Here is a 13,008-nt window from a genome sequence, read left to right on the forward strand (position 1 = left end):
CCCATTGGCTCACAGAGCATCGCTGTAGATCTTGCCTGAGTCTTTTATGATTCCTGCCATCCAGCCAGGGGCTGTGACTGCTCTGTAACCTTCTTAGATTTAAATCTGTTGCTCGCGTTCTCCTCATAGTGTTACAGAGCAGCAGAGCCCATCCATACTGATGTCTTAATATCATTCTCTCCTCCTTGGATTTATAGAGTAAAATAAACCCGCTGCCATAGAAATGCTTATTGATTACTGAAGTACATAATAAAGCGTAAGAATAAAGTAAGACCCAGTAATCGGTCCTATTCCTGGGGGATGACAGTAAACCCTGACCATGGCAGCCTCTACGGGCTGCTTTCTGCTCTGGAGTTAGGAGGCTCCCTTTTAATTAGGAGTCCAAATAGTAAGCAGTGAATGATAGAAACCAGGCAGAAAGAGCACATACTGTATGATTCCATTTATATAAAACTCTAGAAAATATACAAACTAATCTGTAGTGACAGAAAGCAGATCAGTCGGGGGGAGAGCGGTATGGGCAGAGAAGGGAGAGCAGGATTAACAAAGCACGAGGAGACTTCTGAGGGCTGTGGATGTGTTCACTGTCCTGACTGCGGTGATGGTTTCATGGGTGTGTACATGTGTACGAACGTATCCTATAGTGCCTTTTAAATATGGCTAGTTTATTCCTGTACGTTAGAGCTCAATAAAGCCATTAAAGCCACTTAAAAAAAAAAAAAAAAAAAAAAGGAAACGGCATAAAGGGACAACCCCTGGGTCATTTTGTGCTAGAAACAAAATGTTCCCTTTTCTTAGGAAACTATATTTTAAGGAATATTTATGAGGACTTGTAAGACTCCATTTCCCCTTCACATTTGGACCGATGGGGATTTCAGGAGACTGAATGGTACCATCAAAAAATAAAATAAAAAGGCATTGGTAGGGCAAGAGAGCCCTCTTCTTTCTCAGTCCCCTTTTCCTTTCTTACATCTGCACCTTAAAGGTGGCTTTTTATGTAATTTTTTGGTAGAAGCAAAAGAAGCTGAGGCCTCTGGAAAATAACATTAGTTTCCTTCTCGCCCTACTCTTTCTGCCATTATATTTCCCCCGCCCAGAGGAGAGGGCCTACAAAGAAGAAATAAAAAGTACTCCAAAATGCTGGCAGTCTGAAAGGGGTCAGGGGTTTTCAGCACCAAGAGATGTTTGTTTTTCTTGCATTTTAACTCTTAATTTTTGACACAGTGGGAAACTCCAGCATGGCTGCCATTGAAAATGTAACAATGGCGTGGTGCCCTGATTGCCTCTGTCACAAGGGCATCATGACAGAAGGCCAGGAGACAAAGCAAATGAGGCCAAAGACAGTGCCTGCTGCTGAGGTGCTGGTCCATTTCTCTGCTTTTGAATGTTTCTTTTCTCTGGCCTCATAAGGAGTCACTCAGGGAGACTGAAGCTGGAATTTGTACAACCTCTCTTCAGTCCCCTTGATTTTAATCAGAAATACACAATTATTCTTTTCCTCCAAATAGAGAAACTCAATCCCCATTTTAAATTCAATTATTGTAATTGCAGCATTCAGAAAAATAGCACATTCATCTTCTAATAAGAGATTGTGGGTACCAAATTACTGCATATAGTATGTCAAAACAGGAAACTTGAGACTGGCAGACCAGTGGGTGTTTTTATCTTGGCGATTTGTATTTTCTTGCAGACAATTTGTAGTAATCCTACCCTTCCTTGTTTATGATTTGTAAGACTAGGTTTTCAAGCCATCCTAAAATAAAGACTGTTTTTAGGTACAATTTAATTTAAAATGCCCATTACGAACATGATGGATTCTAAGAGGGGCGAAAGTGATAGGAAAAGAAAGCGAAATCAGTTTTTGGATCCTGTAGAATGACGGCCCACCATGTCTTTGGATCTTCCTGAACCACCCTCTTACATTTGTAAATCACTTTGTCTCCAGCCATATTTCTAACCCATTAGCTACGCTTTTCACTGTCTTGCATTTTAAACAAACAGAACACAAAGTCTGATGGGTGGGAAGTTGACAATGTGGCCATTATGTCTGTCAGCATGAGAGCACCGCTCTCCCTTTTCCTGTTCAATTCCAGTTGCTTCACTTGGCTTGAAGTGAGTCAAATGTAAAAGGAAATACCTTAGGATTTTGATTTCCCTGATTTTCTTTTTTTTTTTTTATTTTAAAAAGAAAAATTTTTAAATGTTTATTTATTTTTGAGAAAGAGAGAAAGATTCAGAGCACAAGCAGGGGAGGGGCAGAGAGAGAGGGAGACTTAGAATCTGAAGCACGCTCCAGGCTCTGAGCTGTCAGCACAGAGCGTGATGCGGGGCTCGAACCCGCGAACCTGGAGATCATGCCCTGAGCCAAAGTTGGACGCTTAACTGACTGAGCCACCCAGGTGCCCCGATTTTCCTGATTTTCTTAAAGGAATAACCTTAAAATTGGATTTCTTCAACTGTGTACTGTTATTTTCTTCAGATTTTCTTTTACCTTGAAATTATTTCCATGTCTTTCTTGTACACACACTCAGACATCCACGCTTCCAAACACCTTAGTGTTCTTTCCATCACCCCTGTATATTTCTTTTTTTTTTATGTTTATTTATTTTTGAAAGAGAAAGAGAGAACAAGCGGGGGAAGGGCAGAGAGAGAAAGAGAGAGAGAGAGGGAAGCACAGAATCTGAAGCAGGCTCCAGGCTCGGAGCTGTCAACACAGAGCCCGACGCAGGGCTCAAACCCACAAACTGTGAGATCATGACCTGAGTCAAAGTCGGAGGCTTAACCCACTGAGCCACCCAGGCGACCTCCATCCCCATTTATTTCTTGACTCCTCAATTAAACAGTTCCCGTGACACCTTCCTTCAGATTGTTTGCTAACATCATTTATGAATTCATTCTTTCACATATGTTCCTTGAGCGCCTTTTACGTGTCAGATTTAGGAAGAACAGAATATAAGCAAACTCTGACCACAGTGTTGAAGATGCTGGAAATCAGCAGTGGACCTCTGGCCAGTGAAGTCAGAGGAAGCTTCCATATATATGGGAGAGAGAACAGGCATTTCCGAGCGGAGCAGTAGTCCGTTGGACTGTTTGCTGGGTGTGACTCCTAAGTGCCAGGCATTTTAGTCATATTCTCTCAACTACTCCCTGTGTATACAGTTACCAGCGTTAATGCTCTAAGAAGTTTTATCTCTTCCCAAGGTTACTCTCTTGGTTGGTTTTATTAGATCAATCCTTAGGTAGGCCTTGCATATATGTAAATTCTGTGCAAGGAGCTATTCAAGTAGCTCCTAACCCTGATTGGTCAGAATCTCTAGACAGATTCCAAAATGGCTGGCTTCCAAGTTGTACCAGTCATCACCTGTTATTTTCGATATCCATCCTATCTGTCTATTTATTTATTTGGCCAGTTTGAATTTGAATGAACATCTCGTTAATGACGAAGCCCCTAAGGCGTTACAGCACTCTGCATAACCTACAGGTGTAGACTCCCAGCTCTTAAATCTATGCATTTTACTTTAGTCCCTATACACAGGTTACTGGCTCCTATTCCTGGAATAAATCCAGACCATATCCACCCAAAAGAATGTGCATCGGGAACCTAAAGGAACACTTAGAAAATTGAATCCTAAAGCGTATTTCCTTGTTGGTAAAAATGAACCATACTTCATTTTATTGCACTTCACTTTATTGTGTTTCACAGATACGGTGTTTTACATATATTGAAGGTTTGCGGCAACCCTAAATGGAGCACGTCTTTCGGTGCCATTTTTCCAGTGCCATTTGCTCACTTCGTTTATCTGTCATATTTTGGTTTTTCTCACAGCATTTCAAACATTTTCTTTATTTTTATATTTGGGCTTTTTTTTAAGTTCATTTATTTAGGTAATCTCCACACCCAGCTTGGGGCTTGAACTCACGACCCTGAAATCAAGAGTTGCACACTCTTCTGACCAAGCCAGCTAGGTGCTCCCATTAGTATTACATTTGTAATGGCGATCTGTAATCAGTGATCTTTGGTGTCACTATTGTGATTGTTTTGGGGTGCCACAAACAATCTATCAGACGGCAACCTTGATAGATGAAGGTTGTGTGTGTTCTGACTACTCCACTAACTGGCCTTTCCCCCATCTGTCTCCCTCTCCTTGGGCCTTCCTACTCTCTGAGACACAGTGATTTTGAAATTAGGCCAATTAATATCCCTACAGTGGTCTCTAAATGTTTCCGGAAGAGTTATAAATCTCTCACTTTAAATAAAGAGCTACAGATGATTAAGCTTCGGGAAAACGCATGTCTAAAGCCAAGATAGGCCAAAACCCTTGCACTAAACAGTTAGCCAGGTTGTAAACGCAAAGGAAAAGTTCTTGAAGGAAGTTGAAAGTGCTCTTCTAAGGAACACATGAATGATAGCTGACATAGAGAAAGTTTGAATGGTCTGGAGAGAAGATCAAACCAACCACAACATCTCCTTAAGACAGAGCCCAATCTAGAGCAAGCTCCTAGCTCTCTTCAATTCTGCGAAGGCTGGGAGAGGTAAGGAAACTGCAGAAGAAAAGTTTAAAGCTAGCAGAGGTCAGTCACGAGGTTTAAGGAGAGGCTGGCTCCATAACATAAACTTTCAAGGTGCAGCAGCAAATGCTGAGTCACAAGCAGCGGCAAATTATCCAGAACATCTAGCTGAGATCATTAATGAAGGTGGCTACACCAAATGATGGTCTTTGAACATAGATGGAGCAGCCTTCTAAGATGCCATTGAGGAGTTGCATAGCTAGACAGGAGATGTCAGTGCCTGACTTCAAAGCTTCAAAGGACAGGCCAACTCTCTGGTTAGTGGCTAACACAGCTGGTGACTTTATGTTGAAGCCAGTGTTCATTTACCATTACAAAAATCTTAGGACCCTTAAGAATTTTGCTGAATCTACTCTGCCCATGCTCTATAAATGGAACAACAAAGGATAGATGACAGCACATCGGTTTACAGATGGTTTACTGAATATTTTAAGCCCACTGTTGAGACCTACTGCTCAGAAAATCAGATTCCCTTCAAAATATGACTGCTCATTGACAATGCACCTGGTCACGCAAGAGCGCTGATGGAGATGTACGATGAGATTAATGTTATTTCCATGCCTGCTAACACAGCATCCATTCTATAGCCTATGAATCAAGGAGCCATTTCGACTTTCAAGTCCTACTATTTAAGCAATACATTCTGTAAGGCTGTAGCTGCCCTAGGTAGTGTTTTCTCTGTTGGATCCGGGCAAAGTAAATTGAAACCTCTCTGGATAGGATTCACCATTCTCCGTGGCAATAAAGATATTCGTGATTTATAGGAAGAAGCCAAAATATCAACCCTAATGGGAGTTTGGAAGAAGTTGATCCAACCCTCGTGGATGGCGTTGAGGGGTTCAAGACTTCAGGAGGAAGTAGCTGCACGTGTGGTGGGAACAGTGGGCGAACTGGGATCAGAAGTGGGGCCCGCAAATGGGACTTCACGCTGCAGCCTCGTGATCAGACTTGAATGGAAGAGGAGTCGCTCCTTCCAGATGAGCAAAGAAAGTGGTGTCTTGAGATGGGATCTACCCCTGGTGAAGACTCTCTGAAGATTGTTGAAATGACCACAAAGAACGTAGAATATCCCTCAAAAGTAATCAATTAAGCAGCAACAGGGTTTGAGAGGATTGACTCCAGTTTTAAACCAAGTTCTCCTGTGGATGAAATGCTGTCAAACAGCATCACGTGCTACAGAGAAATCATTTGTTCGTGATAGGAAGAGTCTGTTGATGGGGCCAACTTCATTATCGTCTTATAAGAAATGGCCACAGCCACCACCCTGATCAGTCAGCAGCCATCAACACCGAGGTGATGCCCTCCACCAGCAAGAAGATTATAAGTGACTGAAAGCTCAGACGATGGCCAACATTTTTTAGCAATAAAGTATTTATTAACTAAGGGTGTGTGTGTTGGGGTTTTTTGGACATAGGGCTATTGCACATGTAATAGACTACTACAGGGTAGTGTAAATGTAACTTTTATATGCACTGGGAAACCAAAAATTTCATTTGACTCACTTTATTTCAATATTCATTTTATTGCAGTGGTGTGGAACCAAGCCTGCAATATCTCCCCAGACATGCCTGTATTTTATCAATGAAATAAAACCATTTGCTATCCTACTTTGAGAGGGCATGATAGTTTCTGTTTGCTTGTCTGTTTGGGTTGTTGTCTCTCTTTCTGTGTAACAGAGTAGTGAGTCTTCAAACACCTCACAAGCGTGATTTCTTGCAGAATATGATCTCCTGTCTGGCAGTAAAATTATAAAGAAATTAAATCTGTGGCACCTGGGTGGCTCAGTTGGTTAAACTTCGGACTTCAGCTCAGGTTATGATCTCACGGATCACAAGTTTGAGCCCCAGCCTGCACACGTGTTCTCTCTCTCTCTCTCTCTCTCTCTCTCTCTGTCAAAAATAAACATAAAAAATAGAAATTAAATCCAACCGTTAAACAACTATTGCCGTCTTATTTCTGTGTATGACATAGCATTTCTTTCATGAAGTAGACAGAAAAGGTAAAACTATTAGTATTTCTCTCTGGCTGCTTTCAAATGTTTGAATTCACTGAATCCTAACTAAAATTCTGTGGAGTATGTATCATTTCCATTGACAGGGTAAAAAAACAAGAAAGGTAGGCTCGAAGATGTTTAGTGTCTTTCCCCAGACCACGTGGTTGCTGAGTTGGGGGGATCGGAATTTGAACCTGGCGCCCTTTCCTGAGCCTGGTGCTGTACTAGGCCCTCGTCTTTAGGGAGAGCTGTCTGCAGTGGGGTAGAAATGTGGCCACCTGCTGCAGTGACTGCCGCTTATGGTTATTACAGCCTCTTTCGTTCGGCCCGCCTCCACCCACAGCCCAGCCGTTGATCCGAAAGATGTTTTTCAAGTAGTGTCTTTGTATAGAGCGTGGGAGAGCGAGCGGCGCTAGGTCCTACTTGTTGGGAACATGAACTTTGGAGGACGGAACTGGGTTCAAGTACTGCCTGTGCTACCGGAAGCCTTAACTTCTCCTCTTGAAAATGGAGGGGCCATAACCCTTCCCTCCCAGGGCCGTTGTCAGAACGTTCTCTTTTAATGACCGGTGGGCTGTAGGCTGGCTCTTCTAGGGGGAAAGGTGCTCTAAGAGAGTTCCCATGGAGAATCCCTCCCATGCAGGAGCCATGCTGCAGAGCTAAGATGTGAAATGCACTTCATCTTCAGGAAGCCGGCTTCATGCAGGAAGCCTTCCCCAAAAGAGACAGCTAAGAACTACTCTTCTCCGGCTCCCTTTGCCTGAGGTGGACGCTGTCCCTTTGGCCAAAAATTGAATCGTGTAGGTGCCATTTAGCATGGGAAGCAGTGCCTCACATTCAGTGCCTCACAGCCTTGGGGGCCGGAAGGAAGAATGGTTTGCAGCACTTTCATCACCTGGGGAAAAAGAACTCAGAGGCACAGGCACTTTAAGAAAGATGCTTTTACTTTGAGTGTTGGAGAAAATAGAACAATTACCTATTGAAAGCGAAGTGGATGAAAAAACATCTCTGTTCGTACTACCCTGATCATTTAATCTATTCAGATCCATTTTGCCTTCCTGAAGGTGGTTCAGGCCAGACTGTCTGTTCCTTCCCCACGCTAGGGCACCCGGCGATCCCAACTCGAGATGGATTTTCTACGCCACGAGGAGATTCCTCTAAGGGTTTGTGCTCTATGTGCAGTATCGGATCTGTACAATAAATAAAAGGAGGGAGGGAGGGGGATCCACAAATCATCAAATTGGTATTAGCATCTTTTAGGGTCCTTAAGACTGCACTAGGCCCTGTGATGATTCCAGGGACAACCAGAGTGCTCTGAGGAGCTCACTGTCTAACAGGGGAGCAAGACTTCTATACATAAAATCAATGAAGGATTGTGTTCTGTTGAAACTACAGCCAGGTAGGTTTCCAGCACCTGGCACACATACTCTTGAGGAAAAAAAAAAAATACTCCGTCTTTGTTGAAGAATGAATGCATGCATGATTTTTGACATCTGTTGAGTGCTTTCCATGGATCAGGCACTGTTCTATGCCTTTTAATGATATATATAGAGAGAGATACATATACATGTATATAGACATATATATATATATATAATATTTCATTAGTGTATGTTTATGAAGGTAAATGCTCTTAACCATGGGAGTTAGTACTGCCAATAGCCCCATTTGATAGAAAATGAAACTGAGGCACAGAAAGGTTAAGTTACTTGCCTAAGGTCCTACAGAGTGTAAGTGGTAGAGCGAAGACTTGAATCCAGGCAAACTGGCCCCGTGGCCATGTGTGAAAGAGAATAGGATGTGCTTTGCAAGAGCTGGTTGCCATTTTGGTGCAGACGAAGAGCTTCCGGGCTTTGTTATCTGCTCATCTGGCTTTGGCTTCCTCAAGACTGCAAGCTCCCTCCCCCTTTCTAGAACCCAGACCAGCTGGGCCAACGCTGTGCGGTTCTACCCCGCCTGGGCCCCGGCCCCGCCTGCTCTCTCATTTGTAGTTTCTCTCACCGAGCACATTTCTAAAGGAGGACCGCTGCTCCGCTTTAAGGACATACGAATGGCTTGCCCTCACCTGTCAAGCATGATCCTTGTATTTTACCAGGCCCATTATGAACGCAATCTTTCTGTCGAAAATTTGCATACCTCCTTTCTTGAAAAGTAATGACAGCAATTTCTTTCCCTCCGCTCACTTTCTGAGTGTCTCATTTAACGGCACCTGTGAAACCGACAGGCGCAGAGATGAGAAGTGAAAGAGAGCAGTTGATTAAATCATCATCAAGCCGGGCCTCAGAAAGTCAATTCTGCTTGCCGTCTGCAATGATATCCTTTTATCTTAAAGTAATGAGCTATGGCACTTTTGCATCGGGTAATGCGATAAGTTCTATTAGCATGTTCCATTTGCCTCACAAGCAAGGGCAAGTCATTTTAGCTAGCTCATATCACTGCAATCAAAGCAATTGGCTTCCCAGGCAGAGAAGAAAGGGAAAAGGCTCAGGGTGATTTCTATGGATCACAACACAGCGGAAAAAATAGACTCTTGTATTATTTTAACCCGTAACATGCTTTTCCCTTTTACTCATCAGCAAATTGGGGTTTTATTAGCTCACACAGGACTCTGAAAAGAACCAAGGTTTAGTTGAAGCAAACCCAGGGGGCTCAGGCCCCACCCAAAGGAACAAGCAGCTGTGATCTGGAAAGAGAAGATTGCACAGGGGGTCACAAATATAATACTGCCAGCGAACGTAGCTGAGAAGGTCTCCCTGGTAATAATACTGTGGTCTCGTAATAAACTCTTACTTCACACCATCTTCAAAGTCATTTGTAATAGGTCCCCAGGCAGGTACGGATTAATGCTATTGATGACTTAGAACCAGTAAATCAATGGCAAAGAGGCAAAGGATCTGTTGCTTAAGCTTAAAAGAGATCGTTTACAAATCACCCGGCCCTAGACTGTCAGTTTTACCTTTGGACAAAAAACTCATTTTTCTCATGTTGGCAACCACTGAGGCTTGTGGGCTCTGGGCTTTAAGTAAATTTCATCTTTGGGGTTTATGTATGTTTATACTTGGCAAAGTGTGACTTCCTTTCTTCTCAAAGGGGAAAAAAATGCTGAACTCCAAAGATTTGTGAAATACCCGCTTCTTCCACATCCAAAAGCCCAACAATATTTTAATGAGCTAGCTGGAAATTTACAACATACAGATTGTTTTATGAAATATACCTGGATTTGAAAGTGACAAAAAGGACCAAAAAGGGAAAAAAAAAAAAAAAAAAAAAAAAAAAAAACCATGTTGAATATTAAGTCGTGACCTTTAGAACTTCAGATTTGGACAGCTTGATTTCTGGCTGTGTATTTGTCCTTCTAATGAGTGGTCAGAATGAACCCAGAACACCATAGGCACTTTAAAAGTATTTGTTGAATGAAAATGTGTGATCATATGAGAGACCCTGGAGGGGGATCAGAAGTGTTCCGCTAGCCCCCTCAGATCACGTTGGCCGTTTGAGTCCTGGCCCATTCAAGCTGAGAACTTGCAAAAATGCCAGGTTCTGAGAACTCCCCATAGGAATAACAGGTCACCAGTACAGAATTCCAGAAGCTTCTGAAGATTTGCTCTCCTCTCTACCTCCTGCACAGTTAAAGATGGGTAGACCTTACATTATTTTCTAATGTGCTCTTTTTGTGACTGTCAGAAGCTTTATTCTCATCTTTTAAGTTACTGTTTGGCAAACAAATGTTTCAATTACGCTTTCGCTTTTGTAGAGCTATTTTATTTGATTGGGTATAGTTGTTGTTGAGGCGGAAAGGAAGAGGACCAGTGGCATCGGTTTACAATCAGTAAGAATACCGTGAACCATTTTCAGGATGAAAATATTCTTTTTTATTTCAAGGTCCCCAATAGCTTTAAATTTCACTTAAAGCCCAAAGTCGATAGGAGAGCGGTGTAAACATTGTGAAACGAGGGCTTTGTGAGGTGACGGAAGACAGACAACATCAGAGTTGCCGTACGCGGCACAGAATGACTGCGTGTTTTTGCAGGTACCAGGAATTGCAGGGATGGGAAGATGATGGTGGGCATGTTTCTAGTCACTGTGCTGCTAGTTTACTTCTTTAAATAAAAAAAAATAAGTGTCATGTTTTCTCTAGGTGGCTTCTTCTGAAATTGCTTTTAGGTGAGGGATGTCTTTACAGTCTTAGATAAACCGCCTGCCCCAAAGGGAAATCGATTTGTTTTGTCACCAGCAAAGTTAAATTGTACTTGATGTTAGATGCCGTAGTTTACAAGTTGGGGTTCTCCCTCATTTTCCTCTTATTTCCTTTAGGCAGAAAGAAGAATAAAATAACTTTGTTCAGTGATGGTGTTCAGCCCTGACATCTTTGGTGGCAATGATAAATGGATTTGAGATACGAAATAACTGTTCCAGCAAGGTCCATTGAGCAGAATAGAGAGCAATGCCCTCCTCAATGTCATTGTATGTGATATATTCAATGATTGCCACTTTCTGCTTAAGAATGCATTCCATCACGAGGTACCTAGAATTCCATCTTGTTCCTTCATTCCGAATGAGGCGGAGAGATGTCGCGGACCTTGACTTATTTCGATTTGGATCAGCGTCTTAAAACACAGATATTGAGATTCCCAAATGGAAATGAGATATGTTTGCTTTTGAGGAAGTACAGTAAAATCATAATCATGTCTTGTCTGGGCCTTTTAATGGAAGGTATTTCCTTCTTGGCCCCAACTCTAGGCTCTGCTAATGATTTTAACACTGCCCCCTGTGCTCAAACGTACACTCCGCTGAATTAAGCAGTGGAGTTAGTCATTATTTCCTGTACCTTCTTTCTTTGGAATTACTTGTTTTTTCAAAATCATAGTTCCTTATGTAACCTGGAATCAGCCACTGTTTGAAGAATTCTAAAGAAGAATGAGGTGAACTTATCAATGTGAGCACCTTTCATGTCCCAAGACACTATCTCTTACCCACTCAGAGCTAACTCTGTAGTACGGATGTGTCTTGTGGCAAACAGTGAAAATACAATTTTGTAAGAGATGGCAACAGAACAATTAATTCTAAGAAGAGTACTGTAATTCTAAGAATTCCTAATTCATATTAGAAGATTCTAAGGGAACTGGGTTTGCAAAGGCAAAATTAAACATTTTTAGGTAGAAACTTGGAGAACCAGAATTAATTTACAAAGACAAATTAAATATTTTTAGGTAGGAACTTGGAGAACCAGAATTCCAGGTGGAGGGAACTGAAAAGTGCAAAGATAATAAATCCTGAGGGTGTGACCAGTTGTGCCTGAGTGTGGCAACAACAAGGGGTGTGTTAAGATAGTGCTACTCCAAGTGTGGGTGCAGACCCAGGCCACACCCTGAGTTCTTGGTTAACCGTCTACTGGGGGATCGGCGTGGCAGCTGAGAATAAGCATTTGGAAACTTTTATAGCAATTCAGTAGAGTAATTTCATATCCCTTAAATCTAATAATAACACACACACACACACACACACATATACACATGTCTTTGCTTTTCTTTTTCATGTTCCTAGCAATTTCTTTTTTATTATATTCTACAATGTATTGGAAATTAAAGAAAACAAAACAAAAACAAATGGTCCTTCTCCGCAGAAAGCTTGACATGCACCGTGCTGGAGGAGTGGCTGGGTGTCGGGAGTCGGAGGCTCTGTGAAGAGTTTTTCTTGCCGTGGGAAGTGTCCAGACTCTTCGCTGAGACTGCACGTGCAACAGCATTACCAAGAAGATAATGGGAGTGGGATAGATAAGAAGAAGATAATACCGGCGGGAGAGGGGCAGACTTGGGGCAAGCGAACAAGGGCGAGTCTGGATTTAGGTGGATGCTCAGGTCTGAGGTGTTTGCAGGGCTTCGGGAAGGGGATGTAGCAAGCAAAAACGTACTTTAGTAACAGTTAGCACTTACTGCCTACGCCAACTCTGTGCCGTGTGTTGTCTGAACCATTTACATGTGTTCACTCGTTCTCTTCTCCCCTTCCTTTGGGGGAAATGCCATTAGTACCCACATTTTACAGATAAGTAAACTGAGATGCAGAGACTTGAAATGATTCTCCCAGAGTCACATAGCTGGCAGGTGGCGGGCATAGAGATGTTTTAGTCTCAATATATAAATGGTAGACGGAACTAGGGGACTCTAAGGGCTCTCCAGGAAATCACAGAGAAACAGTAGAACTGCAGATTCAACTCTGGGGGGACAGTGAAATTAAGGGATATGCAGAGAAGGAAGAGCCATGAGGAGATACTAGGGAAGAGCAGTATTGGTGAATGTGTACAAGGGGAAAATGCCAATATGTTCAGTCGAAACAATCCGAATAGCAGCACGAGGGAATTTCCTTACTAGGTTATTTACAATCCATACAGTGGATTGCAGCGCAACCTTTTACACACACACACACACACACACACACACACATACATA

General features: G+C 42.4%; 1 protein-coding gene across 7 annotated transcripts in view; it reads left to right on the plus strand.

Annotated features, from left to right (window-relative positions):
* The window catches only part of AUTS2 (activator of transcription and developmental regulator AUTS2), a 1,118,163-nt gene that overhangs the window by 775,988 nt on the left and 329,167 nt on the right, over positions 1 to 13,008 (plus strand). The gene's annotated exons all lie outside the window — the stretch shown is intronic.

The sequence above is a fragment of the Puma concolor genome, chromosome E3, assembly GCF_028749965.1.
Source record: "Puma concolor isolate L17-30 chromosome E3, mPumCon1.1.hap2, whole genome shotgun sequence".
Taxonomy (NCBI): Eukaryota; Metazoa; Chordata; class Mammalia; order Carnivora; family Felidae; genus Puma; species Puma concolor.